We start from the raw sequence: 12,780 nt of genomic DNA on the forward strand, positions 1-12,780 counted from the left end.
GTTTTATATTCAGGGACAGAGGATAAATTACTGGGAGAGAGGGAGAGAAAAAAAAGTTCTGATCCACAAATCTGTTTTCAGTTTTTAGACTTTTTCCTCAACTCTTTGATTTTGGTTAGATGTTGGATCAGTTGAACATTTATCGAGAGGGAAAAACTGCTGTTTGGTGGAGCTATCGACATACATGTGATATATTTTAAAAACTATTTCTACTTCTTGTGTCAGATCCTCATTTGAAAAAAAAAAAAAAAAAAACCTGCCAAATAAATGTAGTAAAGTGGAAGTATAAAGTAGCATCAAATTTATACACTCAAGTAAAGTACAGCTACCTAAAAATTGTACATAGGTACAGTGCGTGAGGACACTCAATGGTAGCACTGCCGTGTTGTGAATAGTTTCCTTCCTTCAAAAACATTTACATACGAGCAACCGTAACTCTTTACTTGACTTTTATTAAAAAAAAAAAATAATAATAATAATTGAAAGGACAGCTGGGTTTTATTGTGAAAATCCCCGGAAGTAAAACGTCAACAAGGAGCGAGTTTGACGCTTGAGTCTCGGTTTGGTCCGCCTCTCCCCTCCCGACAAAATTCGGCCGCTCTCGTCGCGAAGCATCCAAGTGGAGGAGGAAAGGAAAAAGGAGAGGCGGGGAGACCGGACGTACTGGCGAGGAAGAAAAAGTAAAACGACGATTCAAAACATTGACACCGACTGTCAAGCCGAAAGTGAGAGCGCGCGCGCGAGGCATCGGCAGCTTTGAAGTCGACAGTGAGCTCCGCGTCCAGCTGTTTTTTTGTTTTTTTTTCTCCCCCCCCCTCCATCTCTCTCTCTCTCTCTCTCTCTCTCGGTCTGTGGCTGTGAACACGTTACTGTAGTTGTGACACTGCGCCGTGAGCGACAGAGCAGCGGGAAAGGTCTCCTCCCAGTCTGTTGACGGATACAGTTTGGCTTCAGTGAAAGGAGACACTGCTCGAGCGGCCAGGTAAGACTGACATATGTCGATAAAAATGTCACATAAACAGCCGACGTGACGCGCTTTTTTTTTTTTTTTTTTTTTTTTTTTTTTGCCGAAGCAACAGTTGGTTTCTCGGTCTGTTGTTCTTTTACACATTTACTGTCAGCTGCCAGCTTTCACGGTGCTCATCCGTTTGTGCAACACTTTTGGTGGCACCGCAGCGCATTTTGACCCAGCGGGGGTTTCATGTACTTCATGTCCAGTGGCCGCACGCGCACGCACGCGCGCGCGCACACACACACACACACACACACACACACACACACGCGCACACGCACACACACGCACACACGGATTGCTTCGCGAATGTGGCATTCAACAGGTGACAGCCTGAGCTGAAGGCTCACTCAGCTGCTGCTGCCTCGGCCTTCTCTCCCCCGGATTATTCCCCAAAGGCCCCCCCCCCCCCCCACCTTAACCCTCATGTTTTGCCACATTTATTTTTGAAACGGATTATTTCTGAGCAGAACAGCACTTTTAGAAAGATGTAGACCAGCCACTTCCTTCTCATTAGTCGGTTATGCAACAGGTAGTGGCTGGTGTCGCCCAGCATGATCCAACGAGCTTATGAGCCTGGTGTGATGTTTGATGCTGGAGGCCCACCACACAGGGAGCTGGATGAGATGTTTACATGGGACATCAACAGTTCTGTTGATGTGTCCCCACCCCTCCCCCCGCCCCTCCCCCCCCCCCCCCCGGCCGTTAGGAGGACAGAATACAGACTGGCCATTGATAAGGCCAACTCATTAGTACCCCATTCACCGCCATCAAAGTCTCCTCTCGACTCTCGTCGTCATGAGTGGGTCACACCGCACACACTGGGAGCTGAGGAGGAGCGCACCGCTCCTGCGCGAGGACGCTCCTGTGGCGTGGCGTGGCGTGGCTTGAATCGGTGTCTTTATTTTGAAGGAGCTTGTGACAGACGCCAGCCAAGAAGAAGTGCCTCGGGATTTAGAAGATACAAACATGCAGACATGAACAAGTGCAACAAAGTCTGTCACACTAATGTGCTCTTTTGTAGCAGGATCGTGCAGCTTCATGTTGTTGTGAAGAAGTGAAGGTGACGACATCCATGAACGGCTGCCTTGTCCTTTGCTGTTGGGTCCGGTCACAAGGCTGTCTGCTGCAGGTCTTTGAAACACCCCCCCCCCCCTCCCCTCTCCCTGTATTGGCAAAAATCTGTACATTCACATGAATTATAGTAGAACCACAGTTCCTCCAATGATGCTTATTGAGATGTTTTTCATATTGCGGTAAGAACATGTGACCGACAGACTCCATCTCTAGAACTCATTACCTCTCTCTACCAGCTTTTGGTGGCACGGGTTGCATTCGGAGTTGTGTGACTAGGTTAGCCCGGATTGCTGGCAGGATTTAACGTGACGTGTGATGCATGTAAATTGATTAGCAGCCGGAGGAAGAGGAGGAGGAGGGAGGAGGGAGGAGGGAGGGAGGTCAGTGTTTGAGATGGGAAGAAAGCCCTGCTTAACGCGAGGATCAGATGAGAAAAAGACGTGGAAGGGAACTTCCTGCACAGCTTGACACCGAGTGCGGGATCGATTTTGAATCTCCTCCCTCTGTCTCCCCGTGAGTTTAACTTGTGGAACAAGGAATGAACTGTTGGGATCATGTGGAATGTGGCACACGCAGCTGTAACCCATGCTGTAATACCTTCTCAGTGAACCGGCTGCTCTGGAAGCGGCATGCACCTCTAAGACACAGAATGCTGCCCGACTCGATCGGCAGCTCTCCAGATGAGCTTTTGACAAACAGGCAGCCCGGTGCAGGAGGAAGAGGTAGTGGAGGCCACCGGCCGAGCCGCTCGTCAGCCAGGATCTGTTTCTTCATCGTGTTGTGTGCGGATTCCCGGCAGTGCAGAGTTTGTCGAAGCAGGACTCGGTGTGTGTGTGTGTGTGTGTGTGTGTGTGTGTGTGTGTGTGTGTGTGTGTGTGTGTGTGTGTGTGTGTGTGTGTGTGTGTGTGCGTGTGTGTGCTTGCCTCAGTGATCTTACTACTTCCTTTCTGGGTTGAATGATTCACATATTTTCTCAATATGACACACACGCACACACACACACACACACACGCACGCACGCACGCACACACACACATTTAACAGGCTAACAAGTAAAGTATATGTTTCTAAAAGTACATCTTCTAAAGTATATGTTATAACATCAAAGAGTTCATTCACACTCTGTTTCGAACTCTTATAGTGATAACGTAGCTACGCACTTTTGGAAACACTGATTTCTGTCGTGTACAGGGCTATTTAGAGCTTACGTAATTAGGCTATTATTAACATTAGTTGATTAATAGAAAGCTAATCAACAACTATCTTGATTAGTGAGTGTAGTAAGAGTTTGATGGTTGTGCTTCTCACAGAGATGATGTGAGCTTTTTAATGACAGCTAACTGAATGTTGTCAAGGTTTTGACCACAGCGCACCAGAATGACGATCCACCTTCAGTGAGGAAATCAAATAGTCACAGTTTTCTCCGTCTGGCTGAAATTCATGTACATTTTTTTTAGGTGCTTAAAGATCCAATCATCTGTAAAGCGCTTGTCGTACAAGAGAGCCCATAAAAACAAATGGCAACGGACCAAATTCAAATCAGACGTGTATTGATTGACTCACGATGTCAACTTGGAGCCTCGTTTTGATCCGTCCTGATGTAGAGACGCATTTAAAAAATGTATTGTTCTGATGTTGTTTCAGTTTTGGTTCGTTTTCAAAGCAATGTAACATGTTTACAATAGTTATCGAAAGGATCAGTCCGTTAATCAGTTAGTTCAGAGGTTCTCAAACATTTCAGATCGTGTGTACCAAAACCAAATTCACCAAATATCCCTTCTCCCTGCAGATACAACAATTTTTTTCATAAAATAATGTAACCACGCCGTTGCCCAAGAAAGACTAAATCATTAATAATAATAAATAATGTTTCAAAATCAAAGACTACTTTTATTAATTAGAGCATCCCAGGGCTCGTGTGTCCCATTGGTGGCACAAAGTTTGGGAATCACCGAATTAGTTTTTAGAAAGAAAATTAACCAGCAACTGTAAAATAATGAAGCCCTAAAACATTCTCATGATTGGTGAAAATACCAATCATTCTCTGGTCGTCTGGAATATTTTCTGCTCTTCTCTGTTTTATGATGGCACATTGAGTATCTCTGGCTGTTGGCTTCAAACATAACATTGAAGAAATTCACATTGAACTCTGCAAAACTCGGACAGACATTTTTCATTATTTCTGATATTTTATTGACAAACCCATACGTAGTTTAAATGATAAACTTTTTTTTAATTCAGAAAGATATATTCTAAAAATGGCAACATTTGTATTGATCTCAGGAACCATTTGATTATAGTGAACAAGATTATGAATCTGAGACATTTGATGTCAACTTTGACAGAAATATGAAAAGTACTGCAAGAAGAACAAACAGTTTCTCTAAACAGGATCTAATCAATATCTGGCACTACTTATATTTTATATATATATATATTACTACATTATATTTCTGTCCTTTCTGTATCAACATGATGAAGTAACGTGATTTGTCCGGTATTTAAATTAAATTGGGAAAATAATTAACATTGCAGTCTGGTTAAATTTTCCATCAATGTTTTTTTTCAATTGATTTTCTGAAAAACGTTATTTGACAGTCGTCCATAATGTCGGATTGAAGGTCTAAACATGTGCCTGACAAAGCTCCACTAAAAGTCATCTTAATAACAATTTTTTTTTGTTGCCTAAGACTCGTTTAAACGTTGCGCAAACTACACACACACACACACACACACACACACACACACACACACACACACACACACACACACACACACACACACACACACACACACACACACACACACACACACACACACACTAACAAGAACTCCACAGCTTTTCCTCTCTCAAAGATCTTTCTGCAGTTCAGAGGTCTGTAGAGATGCAGTAGTAGACTAGACCTCAAAGGCTTTCCCAGCTCGGTATTTGTGGTGTGTGTCTGTGTATGCTCTGCATTGTGTGTGTTGGTAGTCACAAGGCCTTGCCTACAGTGTCTGGTTTGCTTGAATTCCACCCTACCCAGGAGCAGATGTACTGAGAGGAGTGGTGGTGACACTGCGGATATACAGTCACACCCATCTGTTGGTTTGGCAGCAGAATTACTTGCTTTTATGAAATACCAAGCGTTACTTGATCCCTTTCTGTGATCTCAAAATAGGCCAACTCGGTAACATGTACCGTCGAAAGCGGAGTCATTTTTCCAAGAAATTGCTTGATTTATTTTTGCATCTTTAAACTGCAGGAAGTGAAATGTTACTGCATAAAGTTAAGGAAAGATGAAGGTCGATTTTTCACTGCTGACTTCAGGAAGACAGGAACTGCAAGTGCTCACGTACTAATCAGGTTGACATCAACATCAGATGTTCACATTCGCCAAGCAGGAAGTGTTGTCACGGCAACCATCTCAGATAGGGAGGAAAGGTAGTTTACCAGACCTAATTTCCCCTCGTTGCTGAGAATGTGTCAAGATTTGATGATTCTGATTCATTGTCACAAAAGAAGTGCTCATGTTCAGATAGATTTGTTTGTCAGTCTGAGTGGAGGAGAGTCTTATCAGCCACAAAAGTAGAACCGGGGCCGCCACCCAAATATGGAGTACCTAAAATCTATATGAAGCACTTTATACCCACAACTTCCTCTTCAACACCTATTGAGGTCATCTTAAATGTCCTCCTTCAGGTTTAACTTAGTTTTATTCTCAAATAAATGTCACTCAGCAGCATAGGAACAATGTTCTTTGAGTTTTCTTTTGCAAATAAAATGAGTTAAAACGTGATCTAATCATTTAAAGCCCAGTTATTAAGGGAACAACTAGCACAGCAACTTATTGTGCATCTTTTAATTTTCCCTGACAGACATATTTAAATGATTTTGTTTTGTCTGATCAGCAAAAGCCCTCAAAATTAACAGTGACATGAAGTACAGGATAATTATTCACTTTTAAGAAACTCAGATTTGTGATTATGGGTAATTTTTCCTTGATAAATGACTTTAAATGGACTGATTATATAAATTGCCTGAGATTTTCAGCCTTAGAAGCAGTCACAAACAAAACACTGACTCAGATTGACTGACAAAAGCAACTTTTTTCATCATCTGCATGCTGAGTGGAGACTTTTCCAGCTCAAATTCTGCTCACTGAATTTGGCCACAGTAAAAAAAACCAGTTTGGGCTAAAGTTATTTTCACTGATTTTTGTTTAAAACAACACATGATAAAGTAGATTAAAACAGTAACTCCTGACAGTTTATGGTATCTAGGAACCTGTTTGTGCCTTCGAAGCGTTTGGGTGGCCTGTGATAACATGTCATGATCTAACAGGGAAATCCGAAATACCTCTCCATATGAAAACAAGCTTTTGTGGGAATATTTTTTGGGTGTTTAGGAATCTTATGAGTAAAACCAGTGTGTGGATTCTGAGCTCTTTGCTTTTTACTGGTGCGAGAAAAAATAGAATATATAAATGAACAGTCAGCTTGGCATCGCGTTTTGTTTGAATTAGTTTTATTTTTGAACTGTTTAGCGATAGAGAACTGTGAACAAACATCATACATGATATATTATCCACCCTTTGTCTAAATGGTTATTAAACCAATCCGATTTTATGATATCATCTTCTTGTAATTTTTCCATATCTCTTAAGATAAATAAGTTTTATACATTTTGATAGGTGTAAAATAATCCTTTTCCTTACAGGGTATATAAATGTAAACAAGTTAACATATCAAGACTATTATTTTATTGAGGTTGTTCAGGAGGCCTCAGATTGCTGCCGGTACGTAGCTGTTCATCCTCAGGTCTGATTGGACAGAGACAGCGAAGCCGATAAGACAGGTATGTTTAGAGTGTAAACTATGTCCAAGGTTGAAGTTCCTGGTGGACACTGATGTGAGGTTACATTTGAAGCTTTCCCTCAAACTGTCAAGGTTAGTTTAGGAGTGGTAAGTGTTGCTTCCTCCTCAGCGGTATTCATGAGACGCTTCATAAGTTAACAGATGGGACAAAATATAATGTTTCACCTCTGTAAAACTGTGATGAGCATTTCTTCTGTTTTCTGAGGTTTTACAGATGACATATAGGAAGTCTTATATCTGCCATCTATGATGCAATCCGTGGCCTGCCGTCCTCCATGTCAACATATTGCCCTGTCTAGTGGTGTTCTTGTACATTTTTGTATCTGCTGCTGAGTGTATACTGTAAAAACCTGTCTGTCTAATTAATCAATAAATCCTAAAACAATGAGTTTCAGCTGTATTTCCAACTATTAAACCTTTAAATTATGCATGTGGATACACTTAAAATATGAATTAAAAAAAAATTACAGTTTGAGCCTTTACCCGTAAATCGACAGACCTACATAAAGGTTCAGTGTGTAGGATTCAGGAGTGAAATATAATATAATCATGTTTTCATGAGTGTATAATCACCTGAAACTAAGACTTTTTGTGTTTTCATTACCATAGAATGAGTCCTTCATGGCTTCATATGGAGCAGGTCCTCTTCCACAGAGCACCGCCATGTTTCTACAGGAGCTCAGAGTGGACAAACCAAACACCGGTTCCAGAGGGGCCTGTTGCATTGAACGCAATTTTGCAGCCACTAGGCGCCACTAAATCCTACACACTGCTCCTTTAACATTGAACCATGTCACCACGATTCAGTCCAGCACGACAGGGCTCTGAATGTTTGTGGAGAATATTTTATTTATAGATCCGTGTTGACAATAGAAGGTCTATTTGTAGGCCCATTGTGATCTTCAAATTGCCACCTGCAGGGACTTCTCTCTGTTGCCCACCAACAGGTTCATCTTGAGTGTGACTGGGTGGGTTGAGGTGGGAGGGGATGGGTTTGAAAATGCTGTAAAATACCAGTTCATGATTTAATGCAGAGGTGATCATAACATGAAATTGTTGCCAATTTTTCAAAAGTAAAAACATCATATGAAATGTGAGGATACACCCCTCTTCCTCAGTGGTAATGTCACAGGAGCGGATGATGTTTGTCAGTGTCCTCACACCCAGCAGCTCTCTGGAAGAACAAACACACACTGTCTCTCTTGCAGAACGTCGGCCCTTAAAGCACATTTTGTGGGTTTTTGCTGTTAGAGCTAGAGCTGTGTGTGTGCGCGTGTTTGAATACTTAACGTAATTTGAAGCCAGGGCCTTGTGTGGTAGTGAGGATGAACAAGAGGAAACACTGGTCCTCTGTGTGGGATATTTAGTGAATAATAGTGAGCAGGAAAGAACAGTGGACTGCTTCACCAGTTTAAAATAGACCATACAACTTGGGACCACTATAGAAAACAGCCCTGAACTTCTTTGGCTCTTGAAGTCCACTAATATAACATGGTAATCATCATCCAAACGTCAGTACCTTTACTACAGTATCGTCTTTCTGCCACATGGTGGCGCACTCTGACCGGTTTCTGCCTCCCTCTTCTTGCTCAAACCTAAAAAGGTGGCCAAACTTTGACAAGCTACTGGAGAGCAGTGTTTAGCCATCACTTTACTCTTTCAAATTTGAATGAAAAAGTTTACATTATTCCCCGTGTCTACTTGATACCAACCTTCCTATCTTCTCAACACACACTTTCTCTCACATCACACATCCACCATCTGTCACTTTGGCACTGCCAGGTGGCCCAAACACACGCTAAACTTTTCCATCGTTTTTCAACCATTTCTGTTTATTATCCTGAGAGACAGAACGACAGAACGTGTGTGTGCGTGCGTGCGTGCAAGACACCTTTTCCTGCAGCTTGAGAGTGTGTTGTGTGTTTTGTGTGTGTTGCACCCGTGACGTGCTTCAGTTTTCAGCTATTCATTCACCCTGTCAGACGGCTCAGATAGTGCGTACAGATCAGGTTACGGTCCGGATTATTTACTGGAAGGACTCTATAGTAACCAATGCAAGCAGAGTGTCATTAAAACAAAAGGCAGACAGATGAGCTAAACTGTCCTGATCATCTGCTGTTTGTTGGTAACACAACTGCAGGTACAACAATTTCAGACATGTAGCCAAAGGCAGTTACAACGTTTCAGAATTTAAGAAAAGCCATGAAGAGCAAAACTAAAGATGATAAGCACTAATGTAAACTGATAAACACATGTCTGTGAAATTATGCTGCCATAAAAATATGTTTTCTAAATTAAATATAATTATGCAAACAGCAAGTAATGTCTCTTAACACGGGAACATTGCAGAACATGTACAGACCAAATCCTATATATTTTGTGAATAACCAATCGCTATATTGATTGCCATAATGATTACTGGTTCTTTATTGAGGACTTCTTGGTTTTGCAATATAATGCATCCTCTATGTATCTTCATGGATGCATTTTAGCATAAATGAAACCCAAACTATGATAAGACCTTCCGCATTCCAACACTGGGATTGCTGCGTGTGATTGCCTATAAAACCGTACAGCTTCCTGTGCATGTGAGTGTGCAGATATAGTAAAGGCTTTGCTTTTTCCTGGTTGGACTGGGTGAAATGCTTTGAAGCACTCCCACTCACAGGAAGCCATACCTTGTGTAAGGTCACAAACTCTCTTCGTATGTTATTTCCTCCCGACACGCAGAACATTTCATAAGACCGTGGCCCAAATATGGGCATTTTCTGTCAGAGGAAGGGGGAGGGGGCAGTCCAGTAAAGCAACATCCTGTCAGACAGGTAAGGAAGAATAGGAATGGATATCCCTTTGAGGTGTAATTTGTTATCAAATATGTGTGATGGTACACATATCTAGGAGTTGTGGATATAGATAATTGTTCTAGGAGAGAGTGTGGATTTCATTCAGCAGCATGTGCTTTTAACTGGGGGGAAGTTTGAGATGCAGGAGAAGCATGCAGTCCAGCTTCAAGGCTCCACTGACAGATGAATCATTCATAATGCTTATGGTGGAATCAGCATGTAAATTCAGCTGTCTGGGTGAGAGAGAAACAGTGTCACTTTGATGCATTCCTTCATTTCTTTAGAGCTCTTTATGAGTCTATGGGGAAGTTTGCTGGCATCCCAAACAAAGGCCAGTGTGTGTGCTTCCTCACTGAGGCCTAGTTGGGACTCTGAGGAAAAAAAAAAAAAAGGAGGCCCGACACCTGTAGCTATGTGCATCCACAAGTGACCGGGCTGTGTTTGAGAGAGGAAACTGTCCCCTTGAAAGTCGTCTGGGCCCCACACTTTTTTGTCCGATGCCTCGCTGTTCTTCTTTCTGGAGCACAAACAGGTGTCCGAGGGACGCACAATCACCGCCTGTGTCCTCGTCCGCAGCCTCAGTTGTCTCCCCCTTTGCTCAGATCAGGTGCCTCATTCACACTCTGTCAGATTCATTCACTTTTAAAGCACTCCACGGCTTTGTTTGACCGTGATTTATAGAGTCATTTAGTCTCTTCTTTTCTTCACGGTACACGGTAGAACAAGGCGTCGCATTTTGTCCTGAAATGCTTGTCGTGCAGTGGCTCCTTGTGCAATTACCTCTCTGAACTGTGCCAAATAAGCAATGTTCACTCTCGACACGCCTCTTATTGGAAAACTAGTGTTATCTGATTATGTGGAGCAATTTTGTTTTGCGCAACATGAGCAATCAGTCGCAGAATCTGCAGTTAAGACATTTCATACTGGCTCCATCTGAAAAGAAAAAACAATGACATCTCTGTGTGCAGCCCCCCACCCCCGTATGTTGAAGCACTTCTGACTTTACAACAGTTGAGTTTTGTTTGAGATTTTCTTCTTGATGGCACCGTTTAGAAAAGCACACTTGAGCTGTCTGTGGACATACAATGGATTTAAACTCCGGTGGTGTATCTACAATCTGTTTTAAACAAACAAAAAAAAAGATTATTTGCATGAATGAGCCAGGTGGACCTAGTGACCTACTTGTGCTGAGAAATGGACGGAGCGTGACGAGAAAGGAAGTAAAGGCAGACTGAGGGAGGATGAGGAGGCAGACATAATTTTGGAAGGGATTCGGGGTGGGCGGCAGAGGAAGTGGCCTCAGTGTGACCCACAGTGTGAGCCTCTTCCTCCACCCGACATGTCTTTGAAACTGTGAGATGAACAGAGTCGCAGTGGCTGGAGGGAGGAGCAGCCTTTCATGTGGCTCCTGATTAATAGTAACTCAGACTCCTTTGTGTGTGTGTGTGTGTGTGTGTGTGTGTGTGTGTGTGTGTGTGTGTGTGTGTGTGTGTGTGTGTGTGTGTGTGTGTGTGTGTGTGTGTGTGTGTGTGTGTGTTTGTGTAGGTGTGGGGGGGGTTGTTGTAAGTCAATCCGTCTGCGTGCAAGTGAATGGCTCAGTCTTGACGTATATCATAATTTCAGTTTTCATTCCTCACTGTCTTAAATATCTTATAACCACATTGAATCATCTCAATTGTGTCCAACAGTGTTGAATGTAATCAGGATAATTTCTTCCTTGTGCCACGCGCTTCTATTTGTAACTCAAGATGTTTGGAAAAAAAAAAAACAACTAAAAACTTTCCGACTCGTATTTCTGTTCCCTGTTGTCATTTTAAATTCCCCCTTGTGTAACATCCTCAGTGACATTAGGATTCTTTCATCTTCTTCTGGGTTGTTTTGTTGGGATTTTATGCAGTGATGAAATCCTGCCACGCTCTTGTCCTTCTGCATGATTCTGAATCTCTTATGTACTCCACCGATTTCACATGTGCTTTTCAGTTTGCCCATGTGAAGGAGCATCTGGGTTATGTGTGTTGAGACTTTTATTTGAAACAGAAATTGAGTTGCATAATGGGAAATGTATGACCCAGTGTTTTATTCTAGAGTGATCATAAACAGACACAAAAATCTGGATATTTTGGCTTCGGCTGCTTACATTTTTTAATTTTTTAATCTGACTCTTGTGGGTCAACTTTATGGAAGTCCAGCAATACATTATTGGAGCCAGGTGGCGATAGGCGGGTTTTCCAAATAGGAGAGTACAATGAGTTCTTGTAGGCTTTAACAATAGCAGGAAAGTCTGTTTCATTTACCTTCTTGTTCTGATTTGGTAAAAATCCTCCACTTGTTACTTTCTGAGCTGTGTGACACAATTTACAGAGCTCCATACTGATTACTTTACTGGCCCTTTGTCCTGACCTCGTCCCTTTTCCACTCAGCTCTGACCGAGGCCTTCACCTTTTGTCATAAAGTGATCGTACAATCAGCTGCCTGGACTTTGAGCCGGTGGTACAGCAAATGCCTACTGAGTTTACTGTGAGTATGCAATGATGACCTGATAGTGATAATTAATTTGGAATATGCAATACAGTTGAGATGAAGTCTCTGAGATGAAGTTGAGATGAAGTCAATACAGTTGAGATGAAGTTTCTTCTCAACAGTTGAGATGAAGATAAGACTTCATTGTTTGTCCCTGTCAGAATAACATCATGAATGTGCATTTGTCAGCGTGACTGTTGCATTTCTCTAACTCCAACTGAACATCAGCAGTTCTCACTTTACAGACAGTCTCCGAACTTGTTCCTGATTTGTGTGTGTGTGTGTGTGTGTGTGTGTGTGTGTGTGTGTGTGTGTGTGTGTGTGTGTGTGTGTGTGTGTGTGTGTGTGTGTGTGTGTGTGTGTGTGCGCGCTTGCATGAGATTCTTCCTCATGCCACATTTCTTGAGTCATCACGTGCAGTAATCTGTTCACTTCCCACATGCTTGTCATTCTTGTCCCTGCTTGTTCAGA

At 42.3% G+C, this 12,780-nt stretch overlaps 1 protein-coding gene across 1 annotated transcript in view; it reads left to right on the top strand.

Moving 5' to 3' along the window:
- Window positions 1-162: 162 nt before the first annotated feature.
- Window positions 163-12,780, top strand: part of gng12a (guanine nucleotide binding protein (G protein), gamma 12a) — a 27,077-nt gene continuing 14,459 nt past the window's right edge. The window contains exon 1 of the mRNA XM_069712568.1: window positions 163-982. The gene's annotated coding sequence lies outside the window, so the exon portion shown is untranslated. The remainder of the gene's footprint in view (window positions 983-12,780) is intronic.

The sequence above is a fragment of the Brachyistius frenatus genome, unplaced genomic scaffold (assembly GCF_029030835.1).
Source record: "Brachyistius frenatus isolate BFR_SWC_R1_liver_20210118 unplaced genomic scaffold, ASM2903083v1 Contig_110, whole genome shotgun sequence".
NCBI lineage: Eukaryota > Metazoa > Chordata > Actinopteri > Embiotocidae > Brachyistius > Brachyistius frenatus.